At 48.8% G+C, this 22,966-nt stretch overlaps 1 pseudogene; it reads right to left on the bottom strand.

The window, feature by feature from the left end:
- Nucleotides 1-2,597: 2,597 nt before the first annotated feature.
- LOC123425936 lies at nt 2,598-12,785 on the bottom strand (annotated as a pseudogene).
- Nucleotides 12,786-22,966: the final 10,181 nt, after the last annotated feature.

The following is a 22,966-nucleotide window of genomic DNA, read 5'->3' as shown; positions in this document are numbered from 1 at the left end:
AATCGGACCAACACATTAACACTTGGTGAATACATGAACTCCTCATACTATGATCATCTCCAGGAGTGGTTCCGGCTATTGTCACTCTGGGGTTCCCGGGTCATAACACATAGTAGGTGACTACAACTTGCAAGATAGGATCTAAAACACACGTATATTGGCGACAACATAATAGGTCCAGATCTGAAATCATGGCACTCGGCCCTAGCGACAAGCATTAAGCATAGCCAAGTAGTAGCAACATCAATCTAGAACATAGTGGATACTAGGGATCAATCCCCATCAAAACTAACTCAATTACATGATAGATCTCATCCAACTCATCACCGTCCAGCAAGCCTACGATGAGATTACTCACGAGCGGCGAAGAGCATCATGGAATTGTCGATGGAGGAAGGTTGATGATGACGATGGCGACGATTTCCCCTCTCCGGAGCCCAAAACGGACTCCAGATTTGTCCTCCAGATGAAGAACAGAAGGTGGCGGCGCCTCTGTATCGTAAAACGCGATGAATCCTTCTCTCTAATTTTTTTTCCGGGCGAGACGAAAGATATAGAGCTGAGTTTAGGGGCGGTGGTGCCACGTGGGCCCCACAAGCCCTCACGGCGTGGCCTAGGGGGGTGGCCGCGGCCCAGGGGCTTGTGGCCCACTAGCACGCCCCCTCCGGTGGATCTTTGTGCAGGTATTTATCTTTTATTCCAGAAAAATTCTCTGTAAATTTTCAGAAAATTCCGAGAACTTTTATTTCTCCACAAAAACAACACCATGGCAATTCTGCTGAAAGCAACGTTAGTCCGGGTTAGTTCCATTCAAATCATGCAAATTACAGTCCAAAATAAGGGCAAAAGAGCTCGGAAAAGTAGATACGACGGAGACGTATCAACTCCCCCAAGCTTAAAGCCTTGCTTGTCCTCAAGCAATTCAGTCAACAAACTGAAAGAGACAAAAGAAAAACTTTGACGAACTATGTTTGATCTTGTTGTTACAACTATGTCTAACTCATAAGCAAATGACATCTAGGTTTCACGGTAAACTCATATCAATGGCATAATCAGCTAGCGAGCAAATAATAATAAGCCTCAAATGTCAACACTTCAATCAAAACAACATGAAGCAGTACGAATAGATGATATCTCGCTAGATCTTTCTGAGACCGCACAACATAAATGCAGAGCACCTTCAAAGACCAAGGGCTGACTAAACATTGTAATTCAAGGCAATGAAGATACAGTCACAGTCATACTCAACGCAGCTAAAAGCAAAGCATAAAAATGACAGAGGTGCTCTCTAATTGGTGCTTTTATAAGAGGAGGATGACTCAACAGGAACATAAATAGACAGTCCCTTCGCAGAGGGAAGCATTGATTTGCAGAGGTGCCAGAGCTCAATCTTTGAAAACAGTGATAATAATTTTGGGTGGCATGCTTTCATTGTCAAGCAATGATTAAGAGTTCTCAACATCTTCCACGCTACACATGCTATAGGCGGTTCCCAAACATAAAACTAAAGTTTTGACTCCCCCACCACCAATCAATCACACTTCACGGCTAGCCAAATCCTTGGGTACCGTCCATACCAACATCAATCTTGGGTGAGTTTTGTTTGCAATTATCTTTTTGATTTGAGCATGGAACTGGGAATTCCAATTACCCGCCCCTTTCTCGTGAATGATAGTGAATAAACACATTTCGAGGATAACACGCCTGGCATGGAAGATACCAATAGCCCCCTGTCACCACATGAGCGGTTCGGGCATGCAAACCAGATTATTTCTTGAAGGTTTAGAGAGTGGCACATGCAAATTTACTTGGAACGGCAGGTAGATACCGCACATAGGTAGGTATGGTGGACTCATATGACACAACTTTGGTTTATGGAAGTGGATGCGCAAGCAATATTCTCATTTAGTACAAGTGAAGGCTAGCAAAAGACTGGGAAGCGACCAACTAGAGAGCGACAACAGTCATCAAAATGCATTGAGATTAACTAACATTGAGTGCAAGCATTAGTAGGACATAAATCACCATGAACATGAACATCATAAAGGCTATGTTGATTTTGTTTCAACTACATGCATGAACATGCGCCAAGTCAAGTCACTTGAATCATTAAAGGAGGATACCATTCTATCATACTACATCATAGTCATCTCAACATTCATGCACTACTAGAAAAAGGCCTGCTAGTGACGCACCTCTTTTGGCTACTAATGGAACACTACAGGTGCGCCACTAGCATCACGTCATTAGAATTTTGTACTAATGGCACACCACAAGTGCGCTATTAGTATCTGGTATACTAATGGCGCACCAGGCAGTGCGCCATTAGTATAGCTCATGGTGCGCTATTAGTATCTGATATACTAATGACGCACCAGGCAGTGCGCCATTAGTATAGCTCATGATGCGCCATTAGTATCTGGTATACTAATGGCGCACCAGGCAGTGCGCCATTAGTATAGCTCATGGTGCGTCATTAGTATGCCTCCTAGAGGATATTTACCCATGTGCTCTGGCTTACTAATGGTCCACTAGTTGACGATATGCCACTAGTGTGCTTTTGCAGTGCGTCACTAAAGTGCTAAGTGGTGCGCCACTAGTATGAATATTAGGTATTTTTTTCTGATATTTACACAGGTTACAAAACATACTAGATCATGAAAAGCGTGCGTTGCTGCGTCCATCCATTTTAAAAATGGATTGATAGGATACTTGTAAATATATAGAAACAAAACATGTAGACAAATTTGTAAATTTTTTGGTCAGTAGCAGCCAAGGAGTGCAGTAGTTGAGCAGTAGGTCCCGAGGAAGAAGGCCCATACACTATCACATTATGAAGAACTATCTGTCAAATGATCAAAGTAATGTCCGCCACTCTCTGCAAACAACCATCCAATATCAATACTTATTTGTATGCACTCACAACCATCTGATTAGTAGGTAGTCATATCAACCAGAGAAGTTGTCGCTTCACAAGTCAAACATTCATACAAGTCCTTGAGAACTGAGTTGATAGCTTGCTGTGGTTCATTTTCACATCCAACAGTTTCCATCAGTTCAGAACCATCTTTACCTCCACTGCAGAGCATCTTCAACATCGTAGGGCCTAACAGCAACATCGCATTAGCTTGCAGTTACTGAGCACAGGGAAATCAAAATAACAACAACAAAAATGTTTGCATCCTGTTAATAAGTATCAGAAAACAAATACCACAAAAAATATGTGTCCAGTACATCAAGTATTAAAAGAGGAACGAACGTGGCTAAAATAGCATTTCTTCTTGGAGCATGTGTTTTTTTAACAGAGTGAACAGTTAGCAAAAAATATCTGTAACTTGGAGAACTGGATAGAATCCTTGCAAAAACCATATTTTCGTTTGAAGGTATGTGCACTGTCATATGTGGACAATTATTCATAATATGAAAAATGAACCCACAACCAAGACAGCAAAAGCCCACATCAAAATTCTACAGAAGACCACGATATGACTCGATGTAAGTTTCTCCAGGAGCAAAAGCTATACATGACGGTAGACCACCGATAAATACAATTTACATTGAAACTTGAGCACTACATCAGTTTTTTTCAGATAAAATGGAAAAACCTATAGGATACTAAGTTGCAATAGAGATACAGCAACCAACTTAATTTATGAGAGATGCTATACACACATTATGTACACGATGTGTGTTTAGAATAAGCCAGTTAGGCAGCAGAAAGTTTGGGAAATTGACGAGGGTCCAAAACACTTCTATCATGCATTTAATAGAATTTGTGATTGTCCAAAGCATTTATGTAATTATTTCCCCCTAAAATAGCTAAGAAATTCAAGGGATATGGTGTCAGGCAACTAACTATTCTGCAGAAGGCACACAGTGGAGCATTCAACTGGCAAGAATAGTGCTCCATATGCAACATATTATATTCTTAAATATGGAAGATAGAATATCTAAGCACAAGAACTTATAGTTCAAAAGCAAGAAAAGTAGATGCACAGAATGCTTCTTTACGAGCAATGCATTCTCTTTCTGCAGCAACTAATGCAAGCTTTCCATTGCAGAAATAAATCCAAATCTGAAAGTAGCAGCATAATATATTAGGCGTCAGCATAGGTAATTTCAACCAACTTAAGAAAATAAAGATTGCTTCACATGTTTGCTTACTTTTCACGCTCCCCGTTGGAATCAGTAGTCCTTACAATGAGGATCATTGTGGATAATGCATCAACACGAATACCCTCTTCCAAATATTTTAGCGCAATTTGTAGCACTCCACTGAAGAATGGAGTCTAGAATGTAGAAGGAAGAAACATGTTTCCAATGTGAAGCCCATCTTCCTCTTGGTCAGGCACATTCAGCAAAGCAGAACTGTGTTCTTGACTATTCCTCTCCATTTCCATGTTATTGTCAACATACGTCTCAATAGAAACATTGTCCCTGAGGTTACACTGAGGAAAATCGTATTAAAGTTCATAAGCATGACAACCTACCATTATATATTAGTGAAATAAAGTAATCATCCACCCACACTTGTTATTGTATTACTGCCTGTTTTCAAAAACTGCACTTTGTAGGATCTATAAATAGGAAAATATCCAGGGAAACAACCCTTTCGCTGAAAACCCTGCAGAAACCATGTGTACAAGTTTTAGAATAAACAAAAAACTAATAAATTCCATATGTAGGCTGTAAGTCATATAAACCTGAAACTTTTCGAGTTCAAACTGATTTGCATTTGAAAGCTAGAAAAAGTAAGTCACATTGAATAGCGTTCCTTTTACTATTGACTATTACTTGTTTCTCTGTTTCTCCTTTTCATACTATCTTCATTCCGGCTTAGAGAGCCTATCTCGATTTTTCTGTTCTCCGTTTTGTAAGTCCCATTTTTATTGCTCCCTATCACCTATCCAGATTTCGAGGTGCATTAAATCGCTGCATTCAAAGATTAAGAGAAAATTTACCAATGCATGAAAAGTTCTTGGACATTCAGTGGTCACGGATGCATCCATTGCAATTAATGCATCGGTAATAAACACAATTTTTTGAGGAAAATGAGCACACCAATTGAGTACTTACACGGACTGAAAAAATTATTCCACCACTCACCAACTACCTTGGTTAGGGAGATTTTTGAATTGGGCCCTTTAAACTGGAAGGGAGGGAGTGGTTCCCAAATGCGCTAGAGGCCTGGAATGTGTTTTTGAATTTTTACATGTTTGGAAAATGTCACCTCCCCAACATAATGAATTTTTTTGGAGATTTTTCTAATCTAGTTTCCACAGTCTTCAATGGAAAGGCAGACCACAGCAGATATTTTCCTACAGCATTAGTGGTTCAGCAAGTGGGGAGGCATGTGGTATATGGTTTGTTCTTCTGATTCCATTCAAAACAACGGCACCTAAGGATTGAATGTGCAAGGAAATGGAATTCCTTCATCCATTGGAGGCCATTGATGGTGTTATCCTCAACCCTGACAATGATCACCAATTTATTTTGGCTGGATCATCCTGAGGCGTGTCCTTTGCGGCCAGGAAGGACAAACAATCTTGCACCTGCTGTGCACTTTCCCCCAGCATGGACTTCCGGGCATGACCCTCAGCCCACTGCGGTGATCAGTTTTTTTAGTGGTTCTGAGTGTGGCAGAGTGAGTTGGCAATGACAAGCTGAAGGTGCTTGACCACTCAACGTCTTCACGATTTGAAGGTCCTGGAGACTGCTGTTATGACCGGTACAACGTACCAACGGAGAAGGCCCAATGGCAGGGTTAATTACGGGCTTAGCCCAAGTTATCTTACCTATCTTAGAAGTCCAAGTTATATTAGAGTCCAAGTTATATTAGAGTCCAAGTTAGAGTCCAAGTTATCTAGGGTTTAGTGGAGGCTGTCCTCTTTTATAAACACATGTACCCCTTCGATATTAATCAGACAATAAACAGTATATTCTGTTGTCGTCTCCCTCAGGAGACGAGAGCCCCAAACCCTAGCCGCCTCTCTCTCTCTCTCTCTCTCTCACGCCGCGACGGCGCCCCGCCGCCGGCGCCCCCAACCTCGCAGCCCGCACTTCCACCCCTACAACCTACGTCTGAGACCTGGTAGAACCCTAGCCTCTACCAATTTGGTATCAGGTAGCTTGGGTTCGATGAGTTTGTCGGACCTTCCCATCACCACCGCCGCCGCCACCACCGCCTTCCCCGCCACCTCACAGCAGCCGCCGCCGCCGCACCACTCAACGCCGCCGGCCACCTCCGGTCCCGTGGCCCTGGCGGCCGAACCCGCCCCCGTCCTCTCCCCGGCGGAGATGTCCTCGGCGATCCGCGACCTCAACGTGGTGGTCTCGAACCTCCAGACTCTCCTCCAGGCTCCGTACGCAACCCCGCCATCACCGCCTCCGCCGGCGGCGCCCTTCGCGCCACCGCCCCCGGCGACTGTCGTGCCCCAGGGCCTGCCGATCACCCAGGTCCGGTGGCCGCCGTCGCCGTCCCCTCTACCGACGTGGATGGACACGCCGACCTACACGACGGCGCCACTACAGCCGACGGTGTTGCAGCCACCCGCCCCCACCTTTGGGGGGTTCGGCGGGTACACTGATCCGTACGCCGGGAGCTCCGTGGTGCCGCAACACTCTCCTTCCGCCGCGCTGGGCCGTCACGAGGGCACCTCCGCGGCCTCGCCACACGTGCAGCAGCCACCCCGCTTCACCAAGCTGGAGTTCGCCACCTGCGACGACACCGTCGACCCCCTGAACTGGCTCAATCAGTGCGACCAGTTTTTCAGGGGGCAGCGGACCATGGCGTCCGACTGCACGTGGATCGCCTCCTACCACCTCCGTGGCGCCGCCCAGACTTGGTACTACGCCCTCGAGCAGGACGAGGGCGGGATGCCTTCATGGGAGCGCTTTCGCGACTTGTGTCTCCTCCGGTTTGGCCCCCCCATACATGGGAGCCGCTTGGCCGAGCTCGGTCGCCTTCCCTTCACCACCTCGGTGCAGGACTTCGCCGACCGCTTCCAGACGTTGGCCTGCCATGCGCCTGACGTCACGGCTCGCCAACGCGCCGAACTCTTCGTCGGCGGCCTTCCCGACCACATCCGCATCGACGTCGAGATGCGCGACCCCCAGGACCTGCAGACGGCCATGTATTACGCACGCGCGTACGAGCAGCGCGCCAACGCCCTGCAGCAGGTGTTCCCGGGCCGCGGCACGCGTTCCCCGACCCGCCCCGCCCCGCCCCGGCGGCCGCCACCCCGACACGCCCCGCCCTGCCGGCCGCTACGGCGGCTGCCCCCGCGCCGACATGCACCTTCCGACGCTTGACGTCGGCCGAGCAGCTCGAGCGGCACCGCAAGGGCCTGTGCTTCCACTGCGACGAGCCGTATGCGTCGGGTCATACGTGCGCCCGCCTGTTCTACTGGGAGACATTCGACGACGCGGAGGTGGAGACCCTCACCGCGGAGCTCGACGCCACCACACTCTCCGAGGCCGGCGTCACGACCTACGGGCCGGTCGACGCGACCGCCTTCGTCGTCTCCCTTCATGCCATGGCTGGCATCAAGACGGCAAAGACGATGCTGCTTCCGGTGACGATCAACGGGGAGCGTCTAACCGCGCTCGTGGACACGGATTCGACGCACAACTTCCTGTCCGGGGACGCCATGCGCCGCCTCGCACTCCAACCGACAGGCTCGGAGAAGTTCAGCGTCACCGTCGCCAACGGGGACCGCCTTGCTTGCCGGGGGTGGCGCGGCAGGTTCCCGTCCTCATCGGCGACGAGCCGTTCTCCATCGACTGCGTCGGCATCGACCTGGGCTGCTACGACTTCATCCTCGGCATCGACTTCCTGTCCACTCTCGGCCCCATCCTTTGGGACCTCGATGTGCTGTCCCTCATCTTCTGGCGCGAGGGTGGCCGTCGCGTTCAGTGGACAGGCATCGGCGGCTCCGGCGCCGTGACTCCACAGCTCCAGTTGATGGCGTCCTCACTGGACGAGGCGCATCCCCTCCTGGCCGACCTCCTGCAGCAGCACAACGACATCTTCGACGAGCCACAGGGCCTCCCTCCCGTGCGGCCCTGTGACCACCGCATCCACCTGCTGCCGGACACGGCACCTGTAGCCGTGCGTCCGTACCGGTACCTCAACTGCAGAAAGACGAGCTCGAGCGTCAGGTGGCAGTCATGCTCGCGCAGGGCATCATCCGGATTTCGACATCGCCGTTCTCCGCCCCGGTGCTCCTTGTGCGCAAGTCCGACGGCACATGGCGCTTCTGCATCGACTACCGCGCCCTCCACGCCCTGACGTCCAAGGACAAGTTCCCCATCCCCGTCGTGGATGAGCTCTTGGACGAGCTACACGGAGCGCGCTTCTTCACCAAGCTCGACCTTCGCTCGGGCTACCATCAGGTGCGCATGCACCCTGACGACATCGAGAAGACGGCGTTCCGCACTCACCATGGCTACTTCGAGTTCCTGGTGATGCCGTTCGGCCTCTCCAACGCGCCGGCGACCTTCCAGCCCCTGATGAACGACGTGCTCAGCCCATACTTGCGCCACTTTGTGCTTGTTTTCTTTGATGACATTCTCATCTACAGTGCATCTTGGGCGGAGCATCTACAACATGTGGCCATCATCTTCAACGAGCTTCGAGCGCATCGTCTTCACCTCAAGCGCTCAAAGTGCTCGTTCGGCACGACCTCCGTCGCGTACCTGGGACACGTCATCTCGGCGGATGGGGTAGCGATGGACGCGGACAAGGTCGCCACCGTCGCCGCGTGGCCGATCCCGCGGTCACCGCGGGCGCTCCGCGGCTTCTTGGGCCTCGCCGGCTACTACCGGAAGTACATCCGGGACTTCGGCCTCATCGCCGCGCCACTGACGCGTCTCCTTCGACGCGACGCCTTCTCCTGGGACGAGGAGGCGACTACGGCATTCGAGGCTCTCCAGCGGGCGCTCACGACAGGACCCGTCCTCCAGATGCCGGACTTTGATATGCCCTTCATCGTGGACTGCGACGCCTCTGGCATCGGCTTCGGCGCCGTCCTTCACCAGGGAGAGGGACCGCTCGCCTTCTTCAGCCGCCCCTTCGCCGCTCGCCATCACAAGCTCGCGGCCTACGAGCGCGAGCTTATTAGGCTGGTTCAGGCGGTACGCCACTGGCGGCCTTACCTTTGGGGCCGGTCATTCCGTGTGCGCACGGACCACTACAACCTCAAGTTCTTACTGGACCAGCGCCTCTCCACAGTTCCGCAACACCAGTGGATCAGCAAGCTCTTTGGCTTCGACTTCACCATTGAGTACCGCCCCGGCCGTCTCAACACGGTCGCCGATGCCTTGTCCCGCCGCGACACTGAGGATGTCGCGGACGACGTCGCCATGGCTGGCACTATCATGTGCATTCGCTCCGGACCATCTTTCGCCTTCATCAACGACATTCGTCGGGCAACTTCGACGGCCGTGGACGCCCAGGGCCTGCGCCAGCGCCTTGACGCCGGCGAGCTGGACGCGCCCTGGCGCTTGGACGAGGGGCTACTCCTACATGGCCGCCGCATCTTCGTGCCCGACCATGGCGACCTGCGCCAACAGGTCCTGACCTTGGCGCACTCTGCAGGGCACGAGGGCGTGCAGAAGACTCTCCATCGTCTCCGTGCTGATTTTTACATCCCCGGTGATGGCGCGATGGTCCGCGACTGGGTGCGGTCGTGCGTGACGTGCCAGCGGAACAAGACGGAGACACTACGACCCGCGGGTCTACTGCAGCCGCTGGACGTACCCTCCCAAGTGTGGACGGATATTTCCATGGACTTCATCGAGGGCCTTCCCAAGGTGGGCGGCAAGTCCGTCATCCTCACGGTGGTTGACCGCTTCTCCAAGTACACGCACTTCATCGCCCTGGGTCATCCATATACAACCGCCTCCGTGGCGCGGGCCTTCTTCGACGGCATCGTCCGCCTCCACGGTTTTCCGTCGTCCATCGTCAGCGATCGTGATCCCGTGTTCACGGGACATGTCTGGCGGGATCTCTTTCGACTGGCGGGCGTGAAGCTCCGCATGAGGACGGCGTTCCACCCTCAGACAGACGGCCAATCCGAGGTGGTCCACAAGGTGATCGCCATGTACCTGCGCTGTGTTACTGGTGATCGTCCACGAGCTTGGGTGGACTGGTTGGCGTGGGCGGAGTACTGCTACAACACCTCCTATCACTCCGCCCTGCGCACCACGCCTTTCGAGGTGGTCTACGGGCTCCCACCTCCGGCGATGCTCCCTTACGAGCCTGGGACGGCTCGGTCCGAGACGGCGGGCGACTTACTCCGCACCCGCGATGACATTCTGGCTGAGGCACGCCAGCGTCTTCTCCAAGCACAGCAGCTGGCTCGGAAGTACTACGATGCTCATCATCGCGAGGCGGAGTTCGCGGTGGGCGATTGGGTGTGGCTGCGCCTCCTCCACAGGACCACGCAGTCTCTGGACCCGTGCTCCAAGCGCAAATTGGGACCTCGCTACGCCGGTCCCTTTCGTGTGCTGGAGCGTGTCGGCACACTCGCATACCGCTTGGAGCTGCCAGCTGGTTCTCGCCTCCACGACGTCTTCCATGTCGGCTTACTGAAGGCCTACCGCGGGGACCCTCCTGCAGCGACACCGGCTCTTCCTCCTACTTCGGATGGCCTCCTCCTTCCAACTTCCGCACAGGTGGCGAAGGTGCTACAGGTGCAGCAGCGTCGCGGCGTCTGGCATGTCTTGGTACAATGGACCGGCCTGCAGAGGAGGAAGCGACTTGGGAGAAGCTCGACGATTTTCGCCAACAGTTTCCAGATGTTCAGCTCGAGGACGAGCTGTTTGAGAAGGCGGGGAGAGATGTTATGACCGGTACAACGTACCAACGGAGGAGGCCCAATGGGCAGGGTTAATTACGGGCTTAGCCCAAGTTATCTTACCTATCTTAGAAGTCCAAGTTATATTAGAGTCCAAGTTATATTAGAGTCCAAGTTAGAGTCCAAGTTATCTAGGGTTTAGTTGAGGCTGTCCTCCTTTATAAACACATGTACCCCTTCGATATTAATCAGACAATAAACAGTATATTCTGTTGTCGTCTCCCTCAGGAGACGAGAGCCCCAAACCCTAGCCGCCTCTCTCTCTCTCTCTCTCACGCCGCGACGGCGCCCCCCCGCCGGCGCCGGCGTCCCCAACCTCGCAGTCCGCACTTCCACCCCTACAACCTACGTCCGAGACCTGGTAGAACCCTAGCCTCTACCAACTGCACTATTCCTGCCTACTCAACAGAGTATTGCCATGCTACCAGGAGCAGGTTGGCTCCATTTGGGTGGAAGCAGGGCCATGGGAATTGGCAGACCCAAAGATACTGAGAAGGGCACCCTTGCTCACGATACCCCCTGGTGTCTCACTGTCTCTTAAGCCTAGGCCATAGCTGTAGCTCTATAGCTGTAGTTCAGTCCTTAGAATTTTTATTTTCTTCGTTTTTGCTGTCTACTTTAGGTAAGCCTAGGTGTTTTTGTTTCTGTTTTGGCTTTTCTTTTGCTGCTCAGCTGTGATTTGTGTCATTTTGAAGCCTTCTTTTGATAGTTGTTAATGTTTTACTAACTTACTATGGTTACTGGTTAACATTATCCAGATTGACCATTTGACAAATCAAAAGGCATCCTTGCCCCTCACACAAAAGCAAAGAGAAGGCCAATGGATCATTAGAGAAAGATAACACTGATACTGAATATGGTAAAAATGTCTGTTCTGCATTTCCCATTTCCTAATTACTGCTCCCTCCGACCCAAAATAATTACAAGTTCAGTACTAAATCAGCGACACTTATTTTGGGATGAAGGGAGTACTTTCTTTTAACATTTGTTTAGCCTTCGAAAGATGCAGACAAATTGCTAACTACACAACAGCTATCCTGGGAATCCTGGCAACAAAAAATGTGTTCAATGAAGTAAGGTATACCTTTGGTTAGACCTGGTTACATGAGTGAGCAAGTTCTGTAAGATGCTATGCAATATCCGCAGGGCTCTACCGACGACAACAGCCTGATGAAAAGAAAGCGGAGTACCTCAACGGTAAGCACAAGTACCTCAAACTGAAAGCACGAGTGGAGAATTTGCAGAGAACTCAACGGAGAACAGCGTCATGGCATGGGGATAGGGACTGAGGGAACCATTACCAATCGTCCTTGGGGTCGACGGGGAGGCGGAGCTGCTCGACGAGGAACTGGCAGACCTCGGTGCGCCCCTCCCGTGCGGCGAAGTGCAGCGCGGTGTGCTTGTTGGTGTCCCGCACGCCGGCGGCCACCGCGGCCGCGCCCTTCCCCTCCTCATCGAGCGCGGACCCAAACTCTCCAACCAACACCAGCAGCAACAGCGACGAAGCCAAGCAGGTGAGCAAAGGGGCGGGAGCGGGGGGGCCTCTCTGGAGGGCCTCGAGGTCACCGGAGCACTCGGTCTCCAGGAAAGCCTGCACCTTGCTCCGAGCTGCAGCGGCGGACCAGATTGAGATTGAGCATGGGTCGGTCGGCGGGCGTGGGACGGGAGATCCCTCCGGCGGGCAGGGGTTTGGACGGACGGTGAATGGCGAACGGCGGACCTCCCCCCTCCTCCGCCTCCTCCTCCTCGTCTGTACTGGCAGCGCGAGGAGAGAAGAAACCGAAGGGGAGGGAGCGGGGCTGCGTGCATCTCTCCATCGCGGACGGGGCGGAGGCGGCAGGGGGGAGCGACCGATCTCGCGGCGAGGAGGGGGCGGCGGCGTCAGGGAAGGGGGAGGGGGATTGGGGCTGGATTTGGCCGTGGGTTGGATTGGTAGGAAGGAGGACGAGGATCTGAATTATAGCAATGGCGCACCTCAGAGAGGTGCGCCATTAATAACCTGGTTACTAGTTACTAATGGCGCATGAGCTGGTGTTACGTTATTAGTAGTTTTGTAAAAAAAAATTATAGTAGTGACGCATCACCTACAAATGCGCCATTAGTAATCAGGGTTACTAATGGGGCACCAGCTGGTGGTGCGCCGTTAGTAGTTTTGTAAAAAAAATAGTTGTGGCGCACCACCTACAAATGCGCCATTAGTAATCCTGGTTACTAATGGCGCACGAGCTGGTGGTGCGCCATTAGTAGTTTTGCAAAAAAAAATTATAGTAGTGGCGCACTAGGTGAGTGGTGCACAATTACTAGTTAAACTAGTAATGGCGCATTATGCCCCGGTGCGCCATTAGTACTTTTGCAAAAAAAAAGTAGTGGCGCACCGAGTGTGTGGTGCCTCATTAGTGTCCATCACACTAATGACACACCTGCACATGATGCGCCACTGCTATATAGTAGTGGCGCACTACTTGTCTGGTGCGCCATTAGTGTCTATATCATCTATAGCCCTTTTCCTAGTAGTGATGTGGGCATCCAAGACAAACCATTATAAGCTCCTAGCTAAGTAAGCATGGCATAAGCAACTATTATCTCTAAGTTGTCATTGCAAACATGTTTCTCTCACAACAAAGCTGAATCACGCATGATGAGCTAGTCATATTTACAAAAACAAAATAGATCGAGTTCATACCAGCTTTTCCAGGCTCAGTCACTTCATCATATATCGTCATTATTGCCTTTCACTTGCACGACCAAATGATGTGAACAATAATAAGCATGCTCGTGCATTGGACTAAAGCTGGAATCTGCAGGCAAACACAAAGGAGAAGACAAAGTAATATGGCTCTTTGAAAGCTAAATAGGTATACATGCAAGAGCCACTAAACATTGTAACCAATATCTTCTACCTTGACCCAAAGAAAAAGAAAACTATCTACACGGGAAAGCTCCCAACAAGCAAAAGAACAAAAGAAAATCTATTTGGGTTTTCGCAAACTAGACAGACACACGAAAAGAAAACAAGAAAAAGAAGATAAACTAACATGGATGATACGGTGGCAAAGTGTGAACACCGGCTAACAAAGTGAAAGCATAAGCAAGAATGTAAAGTCGGTGAGAAACACGTACTCCCCCAAGCTTAGGCTTTTGGCCTAAGTTGGTCTACTCCCAAGGATGGTCCTGGCGAAACCCAATATCATAATGGGGGTTATACGGGAGCGCTGCAGCCACTTCATTAATAGCTGCCTCACGGAGATGAGCAGCCTTTGCCTCCCTCTCATACTCCTCTGCCTCTCCTCTAGTTATGTAATATCTCCGTTTTACCTGAAAGTCAAAGAAGGCAGGAGAAGGAAGGGTAATATGGAAAACAGGCTGCCGGTTAAATATCAAACGGTATAGGAGGGATTCGTCATCCCTCTCAAGGAACTGGTAGCGTGTCAAAGCGACGCGGTCAAGGAAAGCTGTATGGAGCGGGGGATCTCCTTTACGGATGGGTACTCCAAGAAAATTTGCTATGCGAGTGGCATAGATCCCACCAAAGAAATCCCCTTCATTAGCATTTTTATTCGGCCTCCTTGCTATTATAGCTCCCATGTTGAAGCTTTTTTCACCCGTCACTGCGCTCTTAAGGATACCAAGGTCGGGTGAGCAGAGGTGACAATGCTCAATCTTGCCATTAATGCATCTGCCCATGAAGAGGGCAAAGTAATGCAAGACAGGAAAATGAATACTCCCCATGGTAGCTTGCGTACTGTCTCTAGTTTCTCCAACAGTAATACCAGAGCAAAAATCTCTAACCGAAGATTTAGGAGGATCATTGAGGCTACCCCAAATAGGTATTTTGCAAATTCTATTGAAATCCTCTAAATCCATGGTATACGATTTATCATAGAGATCAAACAGTACCGATGTCTCACGGCCAGCTGAAAATTTGAATCTACGAACAAAAGAGGCAGTGAGAGCAACATACTGTTCACATTTATCGGAGATGAATTCTTCGAGTCCGACATTTTGAACAAGTGCATCAAACTCATCTTTGAAACCTGCCTTAATCATAAATTCATCAGAAGGCCATTCACATTGTCACACCCTGTTTTTCATTCCCAGTTTTCTGTGTTGCAAAAATCAGAGCTTGTTAAAATTTTTTCAATTAATGTTGAGTGCAATGTCAACCCTTGTTTGAGTGTATGCTTGCTTGTGTGGTGACTCAAACCCATGATGAACTTATTATTTTGCTCTCACCAAAAACCATTTTCTTTTCTATTGCATCAAGATCATCTTCATCATGTTGGGATACACTGTTAGCTCATGAAGCCAAGTGTCACTTCCAACTAAAGTCGGTGATCTGATCCTATTATCATCTTCATTCAATAAAAACACTATTTGGTGATTTAAAATATTATTTTTCTATTTTATATCTATGTCTATTTCTAAGGCCAGTAATGATATTTCCACAAGGAAAATTTCCTTCCTGCCTTAGAAAATTCTGAGAAAATTCATGGAAGCTCAGAAGGACATATATTTTCCATACATAAGATTTTCAACCCTATTTTATATTAATATTATTTGAGTAAAACCCTGAAAACCATTTCTGTCTGTTTTAGCCTTTTGAGATATTTCCAAAGGAAAGTATCTCAATAAATTCCCATAAAATTGCAGGAGCCCTCCCAAACCATATTAGGTGCTCACCTAAAATCTCACCTTGATCCAAGGTGGGTATGTGCACTTAGAGAGCCCAAAACCCTCTCTGTCCAGAGTAGAGTTGGGACAACTCTACATTGCATAGTTTCTCCAATAGAGCTGAAATTTTGCAGAGGTGTTTAACACCCCAAATTAGGACCCCACACAAAAAATGGGATTTGTGAGACTCTGTTTGACCACACTTCCTTTGTAAGGGACAGTACTGGTCACTTTGAGACTTTTTCAAGTTTGCAAAGCCAAACTTGTCCAATAGAGCTCATATTTGGTAGAACCCCATGTTTTACCCCTAGTACAAACCTCTTAAGTTTCATCTACACTGGTGGGGTGGAAGCACCCCAAGTCACTGTCGAACACCTACTGACAGGAAGGTAAAAACCTTCCTAGCCACTGTTTTACCTAGTGTCAAGGCTCCAAACTTGGTGGGTTACAGCACCATAACACCCTGAGCACCCAGTCAACCAGCCCCTCCCCAATTCCAAGCACAAGAGACAAGGATTCCATTCTAAGCTGCAGGCCAGTGCTGGCTACACCAGTGATCCTTGCTCCCTTGACCAGCTCGAGCTCCCACTAAACCACAGCAGCTAGGCACACTCCCAGCAACCCTCAGGACATGGTGGACACGTCCCAAGTACCCCAGAGCGAGCCAGCATGCCGTGGCATGCCCAAAACTGCGCTCTGGGCGCGCTGCAGAGAGCCACCCGCAAGGGGGCCGACGCTCCGACCGGTCCCAGCCTCCCCAGTAGTGTCCAAACACTTCCCCGACAGCCCCTTAGTGCAAAGCTACCCCACGGACCCTCTCCCCCTTGCGCAAGAGCTCAGGCGACGCGGCCGAGCATGCACGGTCGCTGCAACTCGTCCCCACTCCCTTTCCCTCTGCGGCCGTTGCACCAGGAAGCCCTAAACCACGTCCTGAACCCGTGGTTTCGCGGCCAGCACCTCACTGTGCTTGCACGCGTGCCCCGGTGAGCCACCGGCGTGCCCGAGTCGGGTCACCGTCGTTGGCCTATAAATAGACCCCCCCCGGCACTCCAGCACCCTCCAAGCAGCTTCAGCACCACCAGTAGACCCCCCCCTAGCCGCCCAATCGAGCTCGCAGAGCCCCGGTGCTCGAGATCGACCAAGGCCCCTCCGCCTCGGAGCTCCGGTCGATCTCCGGCTACACGTCGGCTCCTGCGCTGCCCGACCTCTCATTACGCTCCCCTCGACACCAGGAACGTTTCCCCTAACTCTCCCGAGTGAATCCATACCTCTAGCCCCTAGTTCAACTCGAACCCGAAACTCTTCCGCCCTGAGCACCTCGTCGCCGGCGACCCAGACCACCTCCGGTGACGTCCCGACCACGAGCAGGTAGGCGGAGGCACGAGGGACCCGTTCCCGTTCCTAGCTAGGCCCGAGGACAACGGCAGCCTCGCCGGCGTCCATCTCCACCTCTCTGGCCGGAGGTAGGAGAAGGACCCGACAGGTGGAGCCCACCTGTCGGTGTCCTGGGGCAGCCAGCGCGCGCAGCCGCTGACGCTGACCCCAAGGGCCTGCGGGTCAGGTTTGAACCTGGCCCGCGTGCGCCTCGTGGCCAGGCCTGCTGGCTGGGCCGGCTGGATTTGGTTCCCTGGCCCTTTTTCTTTTGTTTTGTTCCAGCAAACTAAATGATTTTTATAAAAAGATTTAGCCAGTAGAAAAATATAATTCTTCCACCAGTATTTTTTTTTAAATGAGTAGTATTTGATTCTGTTATGGTTGACATTTATCAATAACAGAAACTATTTTGATATAATAAAATGGTATTAAAAAGCACTTGTTTGCTTCTGTTTGCTTTTTAATAAATATGATTAGCTAATAAAATAATAGGAAACATTTTCCAAAATAATATCCTGAATTTATTCAAGCCTTGCAACATTTTTAAAAGCACCTTGTAATCTGTTTTAGTATTTATTTATTCCTTTCTCGACGGTAGAGTTACCGAGTGACGGAGGATCCAGAGCGGAAGATCTCGAAGACCCCGGATACCTAGCTGACCAAGGCAAGCATGCCCTTTTGCCATGACTTAAGTAAATAAAATGATGCATGCTAGAATAGCAAGTATTTCCATTGCATGTAATCACGATGCCGGTTCATCACCGATGTGATGGTACCGAAGGCTTCTTCGAAGCACTTGCATTTATAGTAGTGATGTTCTCATGGCTCCTCGGAGCACAAACATGATGAGCTTGATCCTACCATCTACGAGGATCATGCTACTGTCATGTTGACTAGTAGAGTAGAATCATTGCATTGAGCTTGACCCCGTGAAGGTCATGATATTATCATGTTGACAAGTAATGTTAAGGCATATCATGTTGACTAGTAACTTTAATAAGAGCACTTTATCATGAGCATGATGATGAGTTTAATAAAGAATTTATGAAAACCCCGTCGGGTGCCACTAATGCCCGAGGGTGATGATGAATTGGTGACCACTTTTGGTGAAGTGATGCACCAGTGATTTTGGTGTGAGTATGGTTTCAGAAGTGGATTAGATTTATGATGTGTCGACCATCCCAACCTTACCCAGTACGACCACGATACCCCTTTATGGGACGGGGCTTTGTTGATTACTCTGGTCGGTGCTAGCAAAGAGCCACATTACTAGTGGCGGGAGTGATCGGTGTCACTCTCGTGATGGGGTCGTGCCAGGTAGGACGACTATGCCATTATTATGAGTTCCAGGCACACCGTTGGTCCCTGCATGGTTGTTACAGTCCAGAGTCGGTGCTCGTAAGACGTACAACATGTGGACTGGGTACCAATCGAGTGGATCTCTTTGTCTAGTATCATCAGGGGAAAGATGATGATCGGATACTTACCTCGGGTATATGTGATATACCGCAAGTCGTGGATGACACAGAAGTATTCCGTTTCTCATGGGTCCAGCGTACTACCTCTGCAGAGTATAAACTATTCGAATAGCCGTGTCCACGGTCAAGGACAGTTGGGTGGTGCTGCTTAAACTACGTCCTGAGTTTCCGCATAAACCAAGTGTGTGTGTGTGTGTGGTGTTAAAAAGGTGTTCTCTGTAATCATGCTAATCACGGTAATATGATCAAGTTCGGTGACTTGACATATAGGGTAAGCCTGGATGGTTTAAACCCTTAGTTAATACATTGAGGAGATGACAAGTCCGATGACTTGGCATATAGGGTGAACTCGGATGGTTCAACCCTTAGCAGATATGTTGGTATCTGTAACCTGTTCTTCAAAGTAATTCTTTAGCTTGATGCATGATCATGATCATTCCACCCAGATGAATTACACTAAAGATGCATGTAGCTATCATTCATTACCATTCATGTCATGGGCTGTTTGCGAGTACATTCAAAGTACTCATTGGCTTGCCACTGGTTATGTTATTGACCAGACATGGAAGGACCGGAGTTTGGCGGTGAGTACGCCGTTGAAGACGGACCTGCGATCTAGGACGCTTCCAAGTCGGAATGCCTGTCGGTGTAGGCTTGATGGCATGGGCACCGCTTAGCCCTTACGTGTTTCCGCTACTCGATGTATCCCTTTTTATTTGGCTTCAGGCCTTGCTCTTAAACCCGGCCTTCTGGTCAGTTGATGTAATAATTGGTACTTGGATGTAAGACTCTATCATTCAGTATCTGTGTTAAGTGAACATTGATCCTTGGGGTCACTGGGCACGGCGAACTCGACTTGCTAGTCGGGGTCCCCACACACATGGTTGTACCTGCGCGTCCCTTGGTTGGTAAGGATCAGGCTCCCGAATCGCAAGACGGGGACCTCTCTTGCTTGAGGAACCACCATGATAGTTTCTCTTGAACATCTTCCTTTTCTAAAAATTTCAGTGACCCAAAGGAAAAATGAACAATGCTCAGCTAAACTAGTAGCAAATACTCCCACAAATGCCTAGAGGCCATATTACGCATCAAAACTACTTGGGACCAGCTAAAATCAGCATGCAAAGCTCAAGAACATGGTCACCAAGGCAGCAAAAATACGCGGAGTATAAGGCACTAGAGCAAAAACTAATTGGACCAATGGAGGAGTCACTTACGAAGGAGTAATTTCCCCAAAACAGTTCGGAGAATGGTGATTTGAGCAAAGAGATCAAAAATCCCAGCAAGAGGAGCAAGAACACGTGTTTGAGCTGCGAAACGATTTTTTCTGGAGGTAGGAGAACCATATGAGAGCAAGAATGAGTGGAGAGGGTGCCTGTGGGCCCCACAAGCCTGGGTGGCGTGGCCAGGGGGTGCCCGCGCCCCAAGGGCTTGTGTCCCACTGGTGCGGGCCCCAAACAAGCTCTTTGTCTCAGAATTTTTCAAATATTCCAGAAAAAATCATACTTGATTTTCGGGACGTTCGGAGAACTTTTATTTTCGGGGTACTTTTCTACCGGACGCTAAAATAGTAAACAGGGAAAACTAAACTAAATCTATCATTTTTCTTCTAAGCAACCGAAGGTGAAAACTTGGAAGAGAGGTTTGTGACTTCTCGATTCATCCATCTCATGGTCATCAAAAGAAATCCGTCAATTAGGTTGATCAAGCCTCTTCGAGAAACCTTTTTGAATCGCAAAAGAGAACGGAGAATTTTCGAATAGTCACTAGGTCACCTCAATGGGGATGTGTATCTCCCCAACAAGCAAATCATACTTCATCTTGACACGAGGAATAGGGCATTCAAAGCTCCCAATAAGAATCGATGAAGTTTTTTCGATGGCATTGATGCAATGTACTCCATATTGTTTCTTCGGAAAGTGCACCGTATGCTCATTACCGTTGACATGGAAAGTGACATTGCCTTTGTTGCAATCTATAATAGCCCCTACACTATTTAAAAAGTGTCTTCCAAGGATAATAGCCATGGCATCGTCCTCGGGAATATCCAAGATAACAAAGTCTGTTAAGATAGTGACATTAGCAACCACAATAGACACATCCTCGCAAATGCCTTTAGGGAAAGCAGTTGATTTGTCGGCCATTTGCAGAGAGATTTCAGTGGGTGTCAACTTATCCAGTTCAAGTCTACGATAAAGAGAGAGAGGCATAACACTAACACCGGCTCCAAGGTCGCATAACGCAGTTCTAACGTAGTTGCCTTTAATGGAGCAAGGTATAGTGGGCACACCGGGATCGCCTAGTTTCTTAGGAGTTCCACCCTTGAAGTTATAATTAGCAAGCATGGTGGAAATATCAACCTCAGGTATCCTCCTCTTATTAGTCACAATATCTTTCATGTACTTGGCATACAGAGACATTTTGAGCATATCTGTCAAACGCATTTGCAGAAAGACAGGTGTGATCATTTCAATGAAGCGCTCAAAATCCTCATCATCCTTTTTCTTGGATGGTTTGGGAGGAAAGGGCATAGGTTTCTGAACCCATGGTTCCCTTTCTTTACCATGCTTCCTAGCAGTGAAGTCATTCTTATCGTATCTCTTAGTCTTAGGCTGTGGGTTATCAAGATCAACAGGTTGAATCTCCACATCCTTATCATTGCTAGGTTGGGCATCTTCGTGAACATCACTATTGATATCATCATTAGGCTCATGTTCATCACCAGATTGTGTTTCAGCATCAGAGACAGAGGCATCATTTGGACTCTTAGGGGTAGCATCAACAGGGTTGCTAGCGTGCAGGTTCCTATCATCTTTTTCTTCTTCTTTCTAGGATGACTAGGTGCATCAGTGCTAACTCCTTGAGAATATTGTTCAATTCTCTTAGGATGACCCTCACGAGACAAAGGTTCCTGGGTCATTCTACCGCCTCTAGTAACGACTCTGACGGAATTGTCATTCAACTCATTGAGCAAGTAATTCTGAGCTTTAAGTACTTGTTATACGTGAGTAGTAACCATAGAGGCATGTTTACTCAGAAGATTAAGATCATTGACATTTCTGTCCACACAAGCATTTAAATGACTAAGCATACGAGCATTTTCTTCCAATTGTCTGCTAACATAATCATTGAAACTCTGTTGTTTGGCAACGAAGTTATCAAATTCATCCATGCATAAGCTAGCAGGTTTATCAAAAGGAATATCACTCTCATCAAACATACGCAGAGAATTTACTTCTACTACCTATATCGGGTTATCGAGACCATGGATCTCTTCGATAGGTGGTAGATTTTTGACACCTTCAGATTTAATGCCTTTCTCTCGCATAGATTTCTTGGCTTCTTGCATATCTACAGGACTGAGGAATAGAATACCTCTTTTCTTCGGAGTTGGCTTAGGAGGTGGTTCGGGTATAGTCCAAGCATTCTCATTGCACAAGATGTTATTCAATAGAATCTAAGCTGGTTCTACGGTTCGTTCCCTAAAGACAGAACCAACACAACTATCTAGGTGGTCTTTAGAAGCATCGGTAAGTCCATTATAGAAGATATCAAGTATTTCATTCTTCTCAAGAGGGTGATCAGGCAAAGCATTCAGTAGCTGGATGAGCCTCCCCCAAGCTTGTGGGAGACTCTCTTCTTCAGCTTGAGCAAAGTTGTATATTTCCTGCAAGGCAGCTTGCTTCTTATGGCAGGGAAATATTTTTCAGAGAAGTAGTAGACCATATCCTGGGGGCTACAAACACAACCAAGAGTAAGAGAAGTGAACCAAGTCTTAGCACCATCCTTTAGCGAGAAAGGAAACATCTTGAGGATATAGTAGTGGCGGATCTTTTCCTGACTAGTGAATAGGGTGGCTATATCGTGCAGTTTGGTAAGATGGGCTACAACCGTTTCAGACTCATAACCGTGAAAAGGATCAGATTCGACTAGAGTGATTAACTCAGGGTCGACAGAGAATTCATAATCCTTATCGGTCACAAAGATAGGCGAAGTAGCAAACTTCGGGTCGTATTTCATCCTAGCGTTTAGAGATTTTTCTTTCCACTTGCGCATTAATTTCTCAACATCATAGCTATCCTTACACACAAGAAAATCCTCAGCTATCTCTCCCTCCATAATATAGCGCTCAGGCATAACAGGCATAGTATCATGTTCTACTTCAATAGTATCAGCAGTTTCAGAAGTATCGTCATGTCTAGCAGCTACTCTAGCAATTTGTGCATCAAGGAATGCACCTAGTGGCAAAGCAGTATCAGCCTTAATATCAAGCATATCATCATCAGGCATAGTATCAAGCATAGTATCAAGCATAGCATCATCATAAGCATCATGGGCAGCAGAAGTAGCATCATCAAGCACAGGCGACATATCAAGATTTCTAGCAGGAGGTGATGTCGCAAACTTACTCATAACTCAAGGTGAATCAAGTGTAGAGCTAGATGGCAGTTCCTTACCTGTCCTCGTAGTGGAAGGCAAGATTTTAGTTCTTGGATCTTTCGGATTCCTCATAGTGACCAGCAGACGTCAATCCCAAGTGACTCAGAGAATATAGATGTGCTTCCCCCGCAACGGCGCCAGAAA

Source organism: Hordeum vulgare, chromosome 2H (genome assembly GCF_904849725.1).
Source record: "Hordeum vulgare subsp. vulgare chromosome 2H, MorexV3_pseudomolecules_assembly, whole genome shotgun sequence".
NCBI classification, from domain to species: Eukaryota; Viridiplantae; Streptophyta; class Magnoliopsida; order Poales; family Poaceae; genus Hordeum; species Hordeum vulgare.
The sequence above is the reverse complement of the archived record's forward strand: the minus strand, read 5'-3'. Positions and strand labels throughout refer to the sequence as shown.